Raw genomic sequence first — 18023 nt, forward strand, 5'->3', positions numbered from 1 at the left:
TCCCAAAGGTCAAGCAGACAAGTCCTTTATGTCTGTTGAATAAGCTTAGAGCACTTCTGTTCCAAGTCATCCTCTGGAGCCTGGGCTGGGTACACAGGCTCCACATGTTCAAGCACGTAAATTGGATACTTGAAGTCAGGTTGAATGAGCATCCATTGGGTTGCAGGAGAGCCACATTGTCTCCTCTGCAGAAGTCATTTTCAGCCATTTCTGGTCAACAGCCCTTGAGTATAGAGAAAAAAAGTATTACATAAAGCAATAATTTGGGTTGTAAAATCACTGTTACTTTGGCTGCTACTGCAGTAAAAGTTCATCAGATAAACATTTCCAACTGAACAACTAGAAATTTTTAGCAGAGTCCCTGTAAAGCAGCACCATAATACCTAATAGTCACCCTGGGGACATTTGAAAGTCAAGATCGGCCACAGATCAACCATAACACACCCTGATAATTATAATGGGTAAATCTTACTCTGTACCCGCTATTGCTAAGTTTTTATGGACATTATCAATATCTTTCTTTTTGTACATCAATGGGAACAGGAGAAGCGTGGGACTCCTGACCTGTCCTGGGATCGGCAGTGCCCCTGTGGGCCTAGGTTTGGGCAGGACAAAATCAGCAGTTGATGCTGACCATTTGTCTCTGTTTATTAAATGGTTTGCAGCTTGCTCATGAGTTTCCCTTTATTTTGCAAAGACTGAAAGTTAGATAGAGCCAGCTAAAAATACAGCAGAAAGATTATTTGCAAAACTAATCACGTGTTTGCAGATTTGTTTCCGTTTTCTCAATTAAAGAACTCCAGTTTTCTGAATTTGAAATAGTTTCAGTGTGTGCTGAAGTGTTCCTACTTTTGAATCTCTTATTTTTTTAAACAGCAAAGGCATGGTGAAAATGCTAATTTAAACTAAAAGAAATGTTTACAGTCATTTAAACTATGAAGCCTTTTTGGACAAAGAGACTGTCTTGTGTGTTTCAAAACAAAAAAAAAACAAAACAAAACAAACAGGGCTGTGGGACACTGAGCCTCAGGAATTCAACAGCACTAATTCCCTACTCTTACACTGACTAATATCAAGGCATCCTCCTGTGACCCACGTTCCCACGTGGAGTTTTTCTCCATCTCCAGGTGCTCATGCACCTCTGGGGGCCTCTGCCCAGCCCCGAGCACCACCTGAGGAGCTCCTAATCCTAGTGAGGAGTGGGGAGTTATCCCTCTGCTGTTCCCTGTATGAAGTACAGGGCAACACCTGAAAGAAATTTAAATCTAATTCCAAAGAATGTTACACCTGCTATCAGTTACATGCATGTTGTTTAGTGGTAACATGCTTACAGATTGTCTGGATGGAGAAATTATGAACTTTTTTGAGAGGCTTGTCTCTGTACTGTATATTCAGATATTTTGTTATAAAGGTTGTTATAAATTTATATCACAGTAGTAATTTTATGTTGACTTTATTTCATTTACCTTCTCTATATTATCAGCCTTGCTAAAACATGCAACTGCACTGAGTCCTACAAATGTAAGTCTTTGAAAGGAATTCAGATTATGAATTCACAGCAGTATTTTTCTCTGAACAAGTATTGGGGGAAAACAGCCATTCTTCTTCATCTTTGCACTGCCAGAGTTACATATTTGCAGTTCCTTATGCTTTGTTTGCTTTGTGATTGTTGTTGTCCAGCCTTCACTTTAAAGTTTTTCCCAGAAATTATTTCACCTCTATGAAATTTTCCCTTTGTTTTACAAAGCCATAACTAATGCTACACTAGTTGAAAAGCACTTCAGTTGCCAGCAGTAGACAATGTAACTGGGTTAATTTTCTTCTTTGTGAATATCTTTCTGTGGGAGGGTTTTTACTGGATGTACTGATTTTAGATCTGTAAATGGGGGGGAGGGGGGTGTTGTGTGTATTTGTGATACCACTTAAATATATTTTGCTGGTTTGGATGCTCATTTCCATTTCATGTTTTTGTTTATGCCTTGATCCCTTCCCAAATTTCTGTGCTTCCTCTTGAATTCCATGGTATTTTTTCTGTACAGCTTGTTTCTGAGGTTTTTTTTTAGCTACAAATTGCAACAGAGTTTACTAAAAATAAGGAGTATTTATAGTTTAACAATTTAATAGAAATGAGAAATACTAGCTTAAATTATTAATACCTTTCACTGTGTCATTTCTTTATCACTTTGTCAATAAGCTAGAAAAAAATATTGTTTATATTTTGAGATATTATTTTAGAGAGACTTAATTGAAGACTTCATTTATATAAGTATTATTATGTGGTCAAACTTGTGTTCTCTAGTAAGATCAAGTTAAGAGAGGGTTCCTGCCTAAGTGAGACCAAGCCTGGGAGATGAAGCAGGAGGAAGCTTTAGAAGGGTGAGCAGGGCAGAACTGCACATCTACTCCTCTCAAAAACTGCTGAGGAGGTTCCTGCAGTCCCTCCCCATGAAACAGTCCTTTACTCTTAACAAGCCAGGTCTTGTTAAGTGAGGACTTAAGTGGGGAATGGAGGAGAAACAGAGGGCTTAGTGCTTAGTGTGACAAGGTGTGACAGGCATGTCAGTGGAAATTCGATGTCCAGATCTGAGGAGAAGGGCACTGCACAATTAGCAATGCCTTTAACACACTGATAGGTGATTACAGTGAGGATTTAGTGGCACTTTGTTGTGTTTTTATGTTTCTTTTTTAACAGAAGAAATCCTTTCCAACCCTAACTATTGTATGATTCTATGATTTAATTTTGACTTATCCCTCTAATTCATGATTGAATCCATTAGTTTTGCACTTATTAATCACTGTTCCCTTTTTATTAAATTTCTGTAGATCCTTCTCTTCAGTCTCAAATTTAGAGATAACCCTAGAGAGCAGTACTGCTCACCCTCAGTGCTGCCCTACAGCTATTCTAAGTCTCCTCAAATGGAGTCAGGCAACCCAAGATACAACTGCATCCATGGCACTGGCTTTGGGGGTTTTGGTCAATATTTTTGGTGACCTAGGAAATAAAAGTCAGTGTAAAAAGCCATATGAATGTTCAAGTACTGTTTCTTCATAGATGCTGTTATGTATATTTTTTATTGTTGGAAAACAAGTGTAGCATGTAATTCAAGCACATTGATTTGGATCGAGAAGTGCGTAAAGGCTTTGATCAGTGTTAGCTCCTGCACCAGCACTGCATTCGGCTGATCGACTACATTGTCCACTACCAACATGGAGCAAAATACAGATATGCTGTTACTGCTGTATTATACTAGAAACTGGAAAGCTGGATCCAGTAAAGACCCTCAGTATTACAGAGATATTAGATTAGAGATTCAAATGAGGACAATTTCCTTGAACAACCAGATGTACACTGCAGGCATTTGTGAAGGGCTGGTCACCCTGCAAAGCAGCAGTCAGGCTGTGGGATACTGGGTAGAAAGCTGTTCCCAACAGGTGCCTGCAGCATCCAGCTGCTTACAGCTAGTGACACAGAAATGAAAATATCGCTCCTTGTCAGCACTGAATTATATTCTCTATGTAGCAATTTTATTGCAACTTCATGGTGTAGTGAAACGTTCCGGGCTCTTACCTCAGACACCAGCACAGAGCTAGGGAACTGCCAGTACTGACTCATGCCAGTGCTGAAGCTGATGGAGAAATGCAGCCAGCTCTGGTGATTACAGACAGTTCTATAGTTAATAGCTGCTAAAATAAATCATCATGAACCTGACTTTGCCATGTCACAAGTGCAAAGCCAGGATACTGTAAGACAGCCTGTGTCGGGAGTGTAAAACAGACAACTTGGCTTCAAGTCGAAGAGAACAGCCTGATTCAGAGATTGGCAATAGCCAGAAAAGAAGTAGAAACTTCTTGCAGAAAAATGTTTGCTTTATAAATTGTGTATAAGCTCCCTAGATACCATGATACTGAGTACATTATAAATGCATAAGAGATCCATTAAGAGAGATGGGGAGGGGGAAAAAAATCTGCCAAATTAGGTTTGTATAGCTGAAAGCCCTAAAGATTTATTCTGCCTTGCAAAAGAGTGTAACGATTTTTTTATCCTCAGAGAAAGGTTACTTCTTTACCCAGGAAGGAAGGGGCAGAAGACAAGGAAGAAGGAAAACAAAAAGAAGCAAAGAAGAGAAGTAATGCTATCAAATGGGTGAGATTCAGTGCCGTGGACAAGAAAACTAGAGAGAGCTTTCAGAATTAGTCAGTTGTGTTTCTTACAGAGGTCGCCTGTGTGCACTATCAGACTGTCTTATCTCCCAAACCATGGCAGTGCATCCAGACTGCCTACCGAGTGCATCCCACACCAGCTCCCAGACCCTGCCAGGGAAAGCTGTCAGCCTGGCCAGAAGCAAGCTGTGGCCCATCCTAACAAACTGACAGGACAGACGGGCAAGTTTCCACTCTGGGCTCATGTCCTGGCACCATTTAATTTACTGTTATAAAGATGGCTTCTAAAAAGTTATGATTATTACATTTTTAATACAGTGCCTGAAACCAGATAACGCTGTACAGCTACAGATGGCTGAGCAGGGGAGCTTGTAAAGTATGAAGGCAACAGTGAACGTTGCATACCCTCAGGCATGTTCCCACAGTAGTATTCGTGCATGAAACAACTGCTGCAGGACTGAAGAAGGTTCCCTGTCTCTGCCATCGATGCTGAGGAAGATGGCTCAGACCATTTAAGCCAGGTCTCTGCCCTCTTTCATTTCTAATCTCAGGCGAGTCTCCAGCTGCTTCTCTGCATGAGGAAACGTGGCACCTTCCCAGCTGAATCTGAAACAGGTTTCTAATATCTAAAATTACTCAGCGAAATGAACCGTATACAGATCGAGCATATTCTGATTAAAGAATTGACGAATGCTGACAGAATGCAATGCCTGCATACACAGATGAGGTACGTGAACTGCAGAAGGGTGGAAAGCGGACCTGGAAAGGGAGCAAGAAGCCCTATAAAGGAACCACAACCTGCTTGTCTTGCACCCAGTTGTACCACAAGACCGCATGATTTAGGGCAGGAAGTCAAATATTTTGTAATTCCTGCTTGTTTGGCATACATGTATAAAAACAATAAACCTGAGATAACTGCCAGGAAGGATTCAGATGACTGACCTACAGCCTACCTCATCTACAAATACAGAACGTGCATAATGGGCGAGCACTTGTGAGTTTACCCATCTGAACAAGCCAGACCAGACCAGTTCCACCCATAGAGAAGAGGAAGCAAGCTTTTGGACCAGCCTGCTCTTGCTGCACAAAAATGTGTATAAAAACAACAGCATGAGCTGTTGGAGCCTTGTAATAGATGTACTGAATCTTCAGGCATCTCCAGTTCTGGGAAGGCAATTTGTCCTGCTGGGGATACCCGACTCCCAAATGTGGGGGTCCTGACAGTCCTCTCCAAAGCTTCTAATGCACGTTACAGGATTGTATTATTTAGAGACAGTTTCTGTGAAGGGGCTAAAAACCCCAGAACCCAACTATCTGAAAAGCCGGTACTTCTCTGGAATGCATTGCTATGTGCCAGCTGCCCTGTATCTCTTCTGAGGAAACAGCAAAAGGAATTGTGGCAGCCGGAAAATCGCCATGCACAATTGCATGCTGAACTGCTGCCACTGGACAGTTAGCAGCTCCCTCTTGCATGCACTCTGGAGAGAAGGTTAGTTGGTCAGTGTGTGATGTCTGATATCAGGGTCAGCTGGAATACTGTTAACCATACTTCATTTCCTAATTCTTTCCCCAGCTTGTAGCTAAATAACCGTAATAGAGAGTTAAGCTGAGTCCTGGCAGAGGGTGTTCCAGGTGCTTACATGGATTAAAGAGGACTAGGACAGACTTATGGGAGACAGTTGCAGTGCGGGCACTGAGACACAACACTAGTAACCCAAGTTCAGGACTCCTACAAATTGTTTGACACATTCATGTGGCTCATCCCATTTTGGGCCACAATAACAAACATGGTTCTAGACTGGATGAGTCTCGGACCAGACCCAACAAGGCTGTTCTTGTTTGATGTTTTCCCCACAAAAGGGCCACAGCCCTCCTGTCTACCAAGTGACCAAAACAGTCCCCATGACCAGCACACTGCGTAGTGGGTGGTGAATGGTGTGACTGTGTGTCACCTCATGGCTGACAGAGACTGAGGTGGCTAATTGAGGATCCCAGGATCTTTAAGATCAGCCACTAAAATACCCCAGAACCATAACCTGTGAAACTATTTTCATCCCTAGGCCCATTATAGATTAGAGGACAGTCACTGTGTAACCCTGAAAGCCCACAATTGTGTCAGTGTGCCAATTCAATCTGCAGTGTCAAAACTGGAGTAAATTTTCAAAATAACCACTTTGAGGAGGGAACTCATTCCCTTTCATCATCACTCCTCTTCTAGTTACAGTCCCTGCTCTTTCCATTTCCAGCAATCTTAGGATGGTTTCTGTTGTGTTTGTTGCAGTTTCGATGTCTTCAGAATTTATGAGGCGCTTGGCTTTAGACCGCAAAAAAGAAGTCAAAACCAGTCACAAAGCTGTCAGTTCACAGCTCATCCATCTTTCCCTTTTCATTTATTCATTTGGTTGCCTTTCCCACAGCAGGAATCCTCCATTTTGAGCGCTGTAGCTCAGATTCAGCTCCTGTTCAAGCCATCAGATTGACCCCAAACCCCAGTCAGATGAAGCTGTGATGAGAATGGTACCCCAGAGGGCTGGGAAATAATCACAGAGCTTGTAGGCAGTGGAGTGGAAGCATCCCAGCACTCAGTATGCTGTGTCTGCGCAGCTCTGGACACCCACCTCAGTGCTTCTGCCAGTCCAACTAGCCTACAGTCTGATAAACATTGGTTTATTTACTGGAAAGTCAAAGGGAGTCATAACATACTTCATAGCCCCTGATTTCATGGGATACAAAGTAGGACACAGATCGCGCTTCTCCACCAAATATCCTGCCACCAGAGCAAACCCAGCCCAGCTTTTACAGTTCTGTTAGGGCTTCCTCAGCAAACAGGAATGGCTCATTCCCTCATCTGAGCTGTTTGCAGCCCCACGTGCTGCACAGGAAGCCGGCGTGTTTGGGTATGCACAATACCAGAAAAGAGCGGCCCTCCTGAGGAATGCTGCTGGCCATTACCTTCCCTCTGGGAAAAAGTGGGCCAGCCCCAGAGCCTCCACCAACTATTGGTGCAGGGTGTGAAAGTGGTCCCTCACATCCAGGATTTCTAGCGTTCATATACAGAAGGCAAGGCATGCAAGCAGGACTCCAAGGCCACCAGCAAGGCAGGATGCAACTGATGAACTGCCAGTAACATCAACAGAAAGCCCACTGGCAGATGGGTAAGCAGCTTGGGACAGGTAACTGTGGGGTCCATTCTGGAGCTAAACGTTCAAGTTAACTTCTGGAGTCTTGTTTCACCACTAAAATGGTATTTAAAACCATACCAAGGGAAGGTGAAGAAGGCAGGAAGCCCAGCTGGCACTACAGGCAGGCTGTTGGTTGGCACTAATGCTGCAGTCAGAGCAGTTTGCAGAGAACAGACACAAAGTTCAGATCACTGAGGTGATTTCAGTGCTTATGCCTCTTCTTCTCAGAGCCCTGGCTGAACTCTGTACCAGTGCCTGTTTCTGTCATCAGTGAAATCCTGGTGTCCCCTCAGCAATGTTTCTGTGTCCATCTGTAAGCCTGCAGTCCACAGGGGGCTGTGTAGCAGCCCATCCAGCTCAGGGTTACAAGCACCTGTAAGTCCATAAAGTTTTGCCCTGTTCACCTCTGTACTGGGTTTGCACAGCAAGTTTTGGTAGAAGGGGGACTAGAGGGGTGGCTTCTGTGAGAGCCAGTGCAGCCGGCTACAAGATGGACCAGCTGCTGGCTAAGGCTAAACCCATCTGCGACAGTGGCAGCGCCTCTGAGATAACAGTTAAGAAGGGGAAAATGTTGCTGCACAGGAGCAATTACAGCCAGAGAGAAACAGCCCCTCCTACACCAAGATCAGTGAAGGAGGGCAAGAGGTGCTCCAAGCACCAGAGCAGAGATTCCCCTGCAGCCTGTGGTGCAGCCCATAGTGAGGCAGCTGTGCCCCTGCAGTACATGGAGGTCCATGGTGAAGCAGATCTCCACCTGCAGCACATGGAGGATCCCACACCAGAGCAGGGGGATGCCCGAAGGAGGCTGTGACCTTGTGGGAAGCCTGTGCTGGAGCAGGCTTCTGGCAGGAGCTGTGGCTCTCTGGAGAGAGGAGCACATGCTGGAGCAGGTTTGCTGCAGGACTGGTGACCCCACAGCCTGTTCCTGAAGGGCTGCTGCCCATACAAGGGACCTCATGCTGGAGCAAGGGAAGAGTGTGAAGAGTCCCCCCCTGAGGAGGAAGGAGTGGCAGACAACATGTGGTAGGTTTCCCCACTCAGCCTAGTGTGATACCCTTGAGTACAGCACATCACCATTCTCCTGCCCCATGCAGTGAAACACTTGTGGGATGAGGACTGGAAAAGACGCTCCACCAGAGACACTGCACCGCTGGGTGGGAGGTGCTGATCTCCCTGAGCAGCTGGGAGCAGTGAGCTGCGGCGACCCTTGCTGTGGGGGAATGGCTGTAATACTGAATTGGGGTAAGTAAGAAAATTCCTGTCTCCTTGGTTTACTGGGGCAAGGGGCTGCTTGCCCTTGTGTACCACAAACCCCATCCTGTACAGCCTCGAGGTGTTCACAGGAAGCCCATCAGTGAGTATTTACTTACCACCCTTTGTCTCCGGAAACCATGCATGAATGCAAGCACAGGAAGCTGCATTTTAAATGTTAAAATATGCTTTAAAAGCTTCATGTCAGCTACACTTTTCCAAGCTAGAAGAAATACCGACAGTTTTGAGAGTTGCTTCAACGCAAGAAGAAATTAAATTACTTAACATTTTTTTTGTTACTTCCCTTCATAAACCACACTCCTAAAGTCAAGCACTAATATATTAAAATGTTTTCCATCAGGGGCTTTTTGCACATCAGGAAGAGCTCGTAATCTTGTTTTGAATTGGCATTTGCATATTCAGTTAGTCAAATGCATTTCCTCTTATGATTAAGCATGCTATATAATTGATATTCTTCTTCCCTGTAGTGTAACACAGCATGTGACTCAAAACTTGCCTTCATAAGGCTACTCATGAATGCAAAAACATAACACATGCAGAAAAGCATATTGCATTCCTGTATGCTCAGGCTAGAGGAAAATAGCTGTGGTGCACCATAACTTGGCTTTTTTCAGATGACTGGATGGTTTCTTTGATCTGAGAAAGAAATATTTGCAAGGAAATACCAATGAAGCCTTTTCCACTTGTAATTCTGTGAGTTTGAGGCATGTTGAGGGAACTGTGTGCATCATAGAATTATAGAATATTTTGGATTGGAAGGGACCTTCAAAGCTCATCCAGTCCACCCCCCCTGCAGTGAGCAGGGACATCTTCGACTAGATCAGGTTGCTCCTATATCAACTATATATAACTGGCTGGATGGCCGCACGCAGAGTTTTGGTCAATGGCTCAATGTCCAGCTGGAGACCAGTAACGAGTGGTGTCCATCAGGGATCAGTGTTGGGACCGGTCTTGTTCAACATTTTCGTCGCTGACATGGACAGTGGGATTGAGTGCGCCCTCAGCAAGTTTGTCATTGACACCAAGCTGTGTGGTTCGGTTGATATGCTGGAGGGAAGGAATGCCATCCAGAGGGACCTTGACACACTTGTGAGGTGGGCTGATGCCAACCTGATGAAGTTTAACCATGCCAAGTGCAAGGTCCTACACCTGGGTGGGAGCAATCCCAGGCACAGCTACAGGTTGTGTGGAGAGGAGAATCAGAGCAGCCCTGTGGAGAAGGACTTGGGGATGTTGGTTGATGAGAAAATGAACATGAGCCAGCTTCAGTGAGCGCTCGCAGCCCAGAAAGCCAACTGTATCCTGGGCTGCATCAAAAGGAGCATGACCAGCAGGTCGAAGGAGGTGATCCTGCCCCTTTACTCTGCTCTTGTGAGACCTCACCTGGAGTATTGTGTGCAGTTCTGGTGTCCTCAGCATAAAAAGGACATGGAACTGTTGGAACAAGTCCAGAGAAGGGCCACAAGGATGATCAGGGGACTGGAGCACCTCCCAGTTAAAGATAGGTTGAGGAAGTTGGGGCTGTTCAGCCTGGAGAAGAGAAGGGTGCGTGGAGACCTCATAGCAGCCTTCCAGTATCTGAAGGGGACCTATAGGGATGCTGGGGAGGGACTCTTCATTAGGGACTGTAGTGACAGGACAAGGGGTAATGGGTTCAAACTTAAAACAGGGGAAGTTTAGATTGGATATAAGGAAGAAGTTCTTTACTGTGATGGTGGTGAGGCACTGGAATGGGTTGCCCAAGGAAGTTGTGAATGCTCCATCCCTGGCAGTGTTCAAGGCCAGGTTGGACGAGGCCTTGGTTGACATGGTTTAGTGTGATGTGTCCCTGCCCATGGCAGGGGGGTTGGAACTAGATGATCTTAAGGTCCTTTCCAACCCTAACTATTCTGTGATTCTATATATTCCAATCAGGTTGCATGCATTTCATATAAGGAGGACACCAACCCCAAAGACTGTTTTTGTCCCTTCTTCCTCAATTTTGGGGCTTTGTTTTGTTTCTTAAGTACTGAATTCACTTCAGGAAAGAAGCCAAACACATACTTAGTGCATTGCTCAAAAAATGCACCATCACCATGGGATTTTTGCCTCATGCAGAGCATGGGCCGGAAGAGAATCCTGTACTTCATCAAACTTTTAAAGAGGCACCACGTGCCCAGCCTCCATCTCCCTCTATTTAAAGCTCTCTTCAGCCTAACCCAGGCTTTTCAAACTCATCCTAATTGTAAAGTAAGCCCCTGGCAAGTATAAAATTTTAATATTAAGCCACGGGAGACGTCCAGTGAAGGAGAAAGGTTTTTAAAGAAACTGAACCTGAGAGAAAGGGAACTCCTGGAGTAACCATGGGAGGAACTGGAAGCCTCAGGAGACTCGGATCTGGATGCTGACCACAGGGTGGGAAGTGGCATGCTGCTGCCATGCTGGGACAGCGTGCAACATGTTCTTCACATCCATACACGTACAGGGCCTAAGTGTCGTCTGTACATGTTCCTCCACTTCTTAACAAGTCTTAATTTCTCATTCATGTTTCTAACTCTAAAATGACTCGTAATACAAGGTAATGTCATTATATTAAAAGATAGCTCAATTTGCAAGTTCATTCCATGCCAAGAGCAAGGCAGCAGAGTCTCTAATTCCAAATATAATCTATTTTATGCCAAAATACCCTTGCCAAAGCCCTCTAATGAGCTGGAACCAAATGGCTTCATGGGAACCTCCTACTGTCATCAGCGCTTTCCAGGCATTACTGATACCTTATGACTTTTTTATCCCCATGTGGTTGTTGGTTTGTTCTACCCTTCTCTAAGTAGCAAGCATAAAGATTTCCTTTCTCAACCACCGTACACATTTAAAAAAGCAGGTCACTTCAGTGTATTGTATTTCAGTTCTGTTATGTCTGGAAATATGAAACATTACTATTAAGTATTTATATAGTGAAGCAGTCCTGTCACTGATGGAGAAACCAGTCACTGTTAGAGTTCGATTCGCAGATGCCAACGATAGACCTCTCATTCACACACAGACAGGAGGAAAACTTTATGTGGGATTCAATTGTTTCAAGTGCTTACATGAATTATCCTGAAAATTTTGCTCAGCCCAAATGCTCTTTGCCTGTGGAAAAGCTGAAGGCTTCATTTACTGGCCTAGTGGGAGCTGAGGATACCAGAATATTTTAAGACCTCTCTTGACAAATAAGCATGTTCCTCTCAGGAGGAGCCAAAAAATTAGATCAAAGCACTGCCTTCTCTCTATTAATTTAATCATCATGAGCCAAATTGTAAGCTAGTTTCTTACAAACTCCCATTAGAGGAAGCTTCCCCAAGAAGAAACTGAATAAACTCCAGAAGAAATCCCAGTGTCTCTCCCCACTGCCCAGCACACACAACACATACATGAAGTGGCAAAAAAAGTACTGCCTGAGTGCTTTTACACTGCAGGTTGGGTATTTGTTATGCACATTAATTGATATGTTTTGTACTGTATTGCCCTCCACAGGCACTGATAGCTGAATATAGCAAAACATTAAACAAACAAAAGGAACTAAAAAAGAGAAACAGCCCAGAAGAGAGCTTATTTATGTGAAGGGCTGGTTAGCAGCGAGCTGTGGTTTTCGGGGCTTGCTAACACATCTCCCTGACCTCTCTCTTACTGAGGCAGCCAGGCACCCCCAAGTCATTACCAGTGTGCATGTGTCAGACACAGTGATCCACTCCACAGCCCTGCTAACACCCACAGAGCCTTGGGGATGTACTTGACAGCCTGCTCCTTACAGGCTCTGCTCCGCTTGTCAACAAGAAGTAGCTTTGCTGACAGCTCCAGCAAATCATAGATGAGGAGCCAAGGACCTGAGCCCAGTAACAAGTTTTTGTGGATGCCCTTGATGCAGCAGTAAAAGGTCTCAGGGCTCAAAGAGGGAGAAAGCATTTCCTTGAATGCGTGGGATGTGTTTCCTCAGACATGCCCTTGTTGAAGAACCTCATTGTGAGGCAGATCATGTCTCTAGAGACACAATGAGCAACCAGCAAAGCTGGGGAAGCAGCACACTGGTACCAGACTCCGAATCTCTGCAAAAGCCTGTCACCAGCACTGGCCGGAAACCTCTTGCCTCAGCTCATCAGCTGTTGGGCCTGAGCAGCTTACTTGCTGCTGCTGATGGGACTGTGCTCTGCTGATGTAAAGAAAGTACAGCTGGTGCAGGGACGTGGTATATTTTCAACAGAGTTGAAGTGGTTAAAGAGCCGTGTCTACTCCTTGCTGTTAAATTATAAGTCTGTCTTTGTTAGTGGAGTCCTTACTCAAAAGTGTGATTTAGCACAGTGATATGTTGGTCAGCATTAATGCACCATGCTGTGAAGCATCTACTTCTAATGTAATTGGTAGAATTGATGGTCTCTTTGGAGATCCACCTTACCCTCTGCTTCCCTGATCAACAAAGCCTTTACCTGAATGGCTGTGGAATTAATGTCTAGTTAGTTGCAAGGTGAGGATGAAGTATGAATTTGGAAAACTGAAAGGCAAGTTGCAAGGCTGAAGACTTTAATAGCCTTTTAGTGTTAAGATTATATACTTAAGAACACCAAGGTAGAAATTTGAGCAACTAAAAAACTACTCTCTCCAGAAGGACGTTATGCAGTCAGTAATGCAGGCTGTCAGAGCAGCATTTCTGCTGTGACAGAGGGGGCTATTCTTTATTATTAATAATTTAAAATGAGCTCCAGTGAAGCTGTGGCTCTGCTGTCTTCATGCTCTGTGTAATTTTGAATGGTCACCCATGAATGGCTAGTGAGAATTTTAAGACCTGCTTTGTGACTCTACCATGAAACATTATTTGTCTTTCTTCAATGAAATGTAAGTAAAATGAAGCAAGATGCTTGTTCTCTTACAGCTTGGAAGGAAGTTTGTATTCCTGGGATTTATTAAGCTTGTGCCTGTGATGTTTTTTTCATGCTTGCTTTATTATTGTATGCATTTTGCTCTTAAATGTCATGAACATTGCTAGGAAACTTAATATTGTAAAACATGGGGTCTGAACAATTCATGAAACGCAACATACAATTCCATGAAAACCAGGCCTGTGTTGTCTTGGAGTCTGCCCAAGTTACAACATATGTCACGGATATCTTAATTATTTTCTTATTCACGGGCATCTATATTTCATGAAAGCATCAGGGAATCTTTTTTAGGCACTTTAGATATTCCATGAGAATTGCTGAATGTGAGAGCAGAACTTTGGCTAAAAGTTACATTTTTATAGAGCTTTTTTCAGTTACACAGATGTAAAATACTTCTTCGGGAAAAAGGAAAACCAAAAAAGTTTCTTTTGATTTAATAAATTACACCAAAGAGGAAAGCCTCTAAACTTAAAGGGAGCAATTAAATTTTGATGGTTACAGAAACTATTTTGTGGATTTGTCAAAGCCCAAGAGATCAGAAGTTTCCAACTTTACAATTAGCTGCCCACTTTGTTTCAGGTACCTGGAGGACCAGAATCTTATATTGGAGAGAATCCTCAGATGGATGTTCTGTTCCATATAGCCATCAAAACAAACCTTCAGTTCCTAATGCCCATTATTTCTGCTTCTGTAGAACAAGGGGGATTGGCTTTAAACTGAGAGAGGGTAGATTTAGATTAGATGTTAGGAAGAAGCTCATCCCTGTGAGGGTGGTGAGGCGCCAGCACAAGTTGCCCAGAGAAGCTGTGGCTGCCCCATCCCTGGCAGTGTTCAAGGCCAGGCTGAATGGGGTTTTGAGCATCCTGGTCTAGTGAAAGGTCTCTCTGCCTGTGGATGAGCTTTAAGGATGAGCTTTAAGGTTCCTTTAAACCCAAACCGTTCTTTGATTCTATGAAAAAAAGGTGCCTTGTTTTAGTCTGCTTTCCAATGAAGCCATTTGTTTGTTCTTTATCTGCTGGAGTGATACTTATCTCTGTTTTCCCAAATCTTGTTCCTTATGGCGGGGTTTTCTTCAGTTATTACATGGCTAACCCTGTCTATTTTCAACCTTGTGACATCAGGAAACAGTCCTGAAAATACTTGCTATCAGCCTTCTTAAACTACTAGGTGTTGTTTAAGCACATCCTCCTTTGATTCTTTTCTCCTTGTTCAAAATTGCAAAGGAGGAGGAAATCATCCTTGATGGCACCAGTGGCTCATGTTCCTATATTGTGGAATACAGGTAGCTGTATGTGAACTTCTTAGTTGGATGACTTTAAAGGTTCAGTCTCCCACACCCTTCAGTTAAGACGTGTTTGCATCTTCCCTAGACTGTAGACCAAAAATTGTTTCCCTATTGTTTTCCTTGAGTATGAGATCAAGATTCCTTTGCATAGCCCTGGGATGTGTGGCCAGTACAGGTAGGTGGGTGATTGTTTTGCTGTGGACCACTGATCAAGAAGAGCTGACTGTCAGCAGCAATGGTTGCTATCACTGCAGTAGGAAAGGGAGGAAGAGCTTTAGGAGGACACTGGAAATACTTTTCAGAGGACATTGGCAGGGAAATACTCAGGAAAACTGTGGAAGAAATGTCATGCCTTGAATGTCTGCAGGAAGTAAGGTAACAATAGTACAGTGGTTCCCATTGACAGACTGCATCTAGTGTTAAAAAGTACAGAGGTACTTTTTTAAGAAGGTAAATGGAAACTCAACAAGACAGGCAGATTGATTCTCTCACAAAATGCTGCTGACATGCCAGGGTGTAGCTGTTCGTAGTTGAGCAGATGAGAAGGGAGTGCTGCTTGGCATTGTTACAGCTGTACCTTCCATATATCCTGTAGATAGGTACAAAGTTCATTCACTGGTTGTAATAACCCCTGTAAGGTTTCCTTGTAGAATTGCTGTGTTAGGCAATTAAATGCTCTGTCACCATGACATAATTCTATGAGTCATCTGTCATAAGTGTCATCTCAACAACCTAATGATAAAACTGAGTCAAACTGCTTTAAATGATGCCTCAGCTCTAGCCTGTTCCAGAAATGTACTTCACTGTAAGGTTTTATTAGCCAAACTCTAGTATGTGGCACACTAAAATCACTGCCAAGGTAGACAAGTTGGTTCTGATGCAAGAATCCTCTTGGACAACTCTCTCATCAGCCCTGTGTACAGAAGCTGTCCTCAGCTCCGAGGGCCAGGGTTTGTTGGCAGCCTAAGGGGCTCACTGCGGGCTGCTCTCTGACGAAATGCCATCCAGCTTGTCAGAACATGAATATGATAAAAATACTGCTAGAGGTCTGGGGTTTGTGCAGTTTCCCATGGAGATAACACATAACCCTCTGTGTGCCTGTTCCCAGTAACTTTTAAACATCGTAATCAGTATAAATCTTGTTTTATGATAGGCTAGAGATGTTAAAGATGTTAGGTTCCTACAAATTTCATGAACATATGGGGAGGAGGATAGAGAGGGACCTTGTGTAAATGTCCCTCTTGAATGAAAGGCAGAACCACTTCAGCTGCTAGGTACTGCATACAGGAGTGAATACATTGTGAACGTCCTTATTGCCATAGTGTAAATCACAACTGGTGTCATTAAATGCTATTAAAAACAGCTATAAGATTGAAGTCCACAGGTAACTCATTTTGTCTGGGTTTGCTACTCATGAAACTTATTATTTGTTCTTTGGGTCTTCTACAATTTCCTTTTACCTCACAATGTTAATAAAACAGGCTAGCCCTCCTGGCATCCCCTTTAGAGAATACTTCTCACAGCCATCTCGAACATTTCCTTCTTTCCCAAAGTCACAGAGATCTGCTCCTTGCTGGCTGACACGGCACTGGAGTACCACAGCCACATTCTGCTGATTGACGGTGATAAGCAGGGATGTACAGGTAAAAATGCCCACAGTGTTCTCCACAGCTAGGTAATGCCTGAAGGGGGGAGATCAGCGTCCAGGAGCCTCAACTCAGAGCTTCGAGAGCCACCGAGGGAGCCTCAAGTCCTCGACAGGACCTGCCCAGGAGCCGGCAGCTCAGCTGACGCCAGCAGCTGACTCACACGGGGCGGAGCCAGGAGCAGCGGCACCAGCCCCGAGTGGGTAAAAACTTGCCCCAGGGAGCGCGGCGAGGAGGACAGTTTGTGCGGGCAGGCGGGCGGGATGGTGAGCACTCGTCCTGTGAGCAGGGACCGGTCCGGGAGCTCTGCTCTGGCTGCCCCGGCGGTGGCAGCGTAGGCACCCAGACAGAGCCGGTGAGAGGGGAGGCTGCGGTGCAGAGCTCGGGGTGCCGAGAGGAGAGTGCCTGCACTGGTCTGGTGAGGGGAGGGTGCGCAATAGGCAGGGCTGCACTCGGTGCTCCCTGGTGGAGGTCCTCCTGCAGCAGGGGCTGAGCTGCGGGATGCTGTCAACAGACTGCGAGATGTCAGGGAAGCTGAGAGGAAGCAGGAATGCTTGCTCCTGGCCCAAACTGTGCAGGGGCCTCGAGCTTCACCTCTGCCTCATGAAGGAAAGAAGGAGGTCGTTAACCGGGGAAGCTGGGAATTAGTGACAAAAAAAAAAAAAAAAACCAACAAAAAAAGGAGGAAAAGGACAACCAAAAGCAAGGGGCTTCCTCCTAAATCCCCTGTCCCCACCCAGAACCGCTTTGCTGTCCTGCAGGGGGCTGATGAGGAAGCGCACTCGAGCCAGAAACAGCCGGCTGATGCACTGCTAAAGAAGATCTCTACTGGTGCTGCCAGGAAAAAACGGCGGGTGGTAGTAGTAGGGGACTCTACACTGAAAGGGACAGAAGCACTTGTCTGCCGGCCAGACCCCGTCTCAAGGGAGGTGTGTTGCCTACCAGGGGCACGGATCAGGGATGCGGCAGAGAGGCTGCCTGCTCTAGTAAGTCCCACGGACTATTACCCACTCCTGGTGATACATGTGGGTGCTAGGGATATAGATAGCAGTAGCCTGGGGAACATAAAGAAGGACTACAGAGCCCTGGGGGAGGTGGTTAGGGGCTCTGGAGCTCAGGTGGTCTTTTCATCAATTCTCCAGGGTACAGGGGAAGACCTAAAAAAAGCTAGGAGGATTAGCCAGGTTAATAAATGGTTGAAAGGGTGGTGCCATAGTCAGGGGTTTGGGTGCCTTGAACACGGGACCCAAGCTTGTAGGCCAGGTCTAGTGGGGGCTGATGGAGCTGGTCTGATAAAAAAGGGAAAGAGCAGTTTTGGTAGGAGGCTTGCCAGACTGGTCAAGGAGGCCTTAAACTAGATGTTGTGGGGGAGGGGGGCATCATTCCATCCCAACACACCCAGTCAGTTGGCAGCACCTATAATAAATGCTTGGAGCAATGTAGAGATATCCCAGCCGCTCCAGCCAATGAGCCGGCTTCATTTGGAGCTCGGCTCAGATGCCTCTATACAAACTCCCATAGCATGGGGAGCAAACAAGAGGAACCAGAGATGTGTGCACGTCTACAGGGGTATGATATAACAGGT

Source organism: Pezoporus flaviventris, unplaced genomic scaffold (genome assembly GCF_033815535.1).
Source record: "Pezoporus flaviventris isolate CSIRO_AGI_PZ_B2104156 unplaced genomic scaffold, CSIRO_AGI_Pfla_v1 ptg000045l, whole genome shotgun sequence".
NCBI classification, from domain to species: domain Eukaryota; kingdom Metazoa; phylum Chordata; class Aves; order Psittaciformes; family Psittacidae; genus Pezoporus; species Pezoporus flaviventris.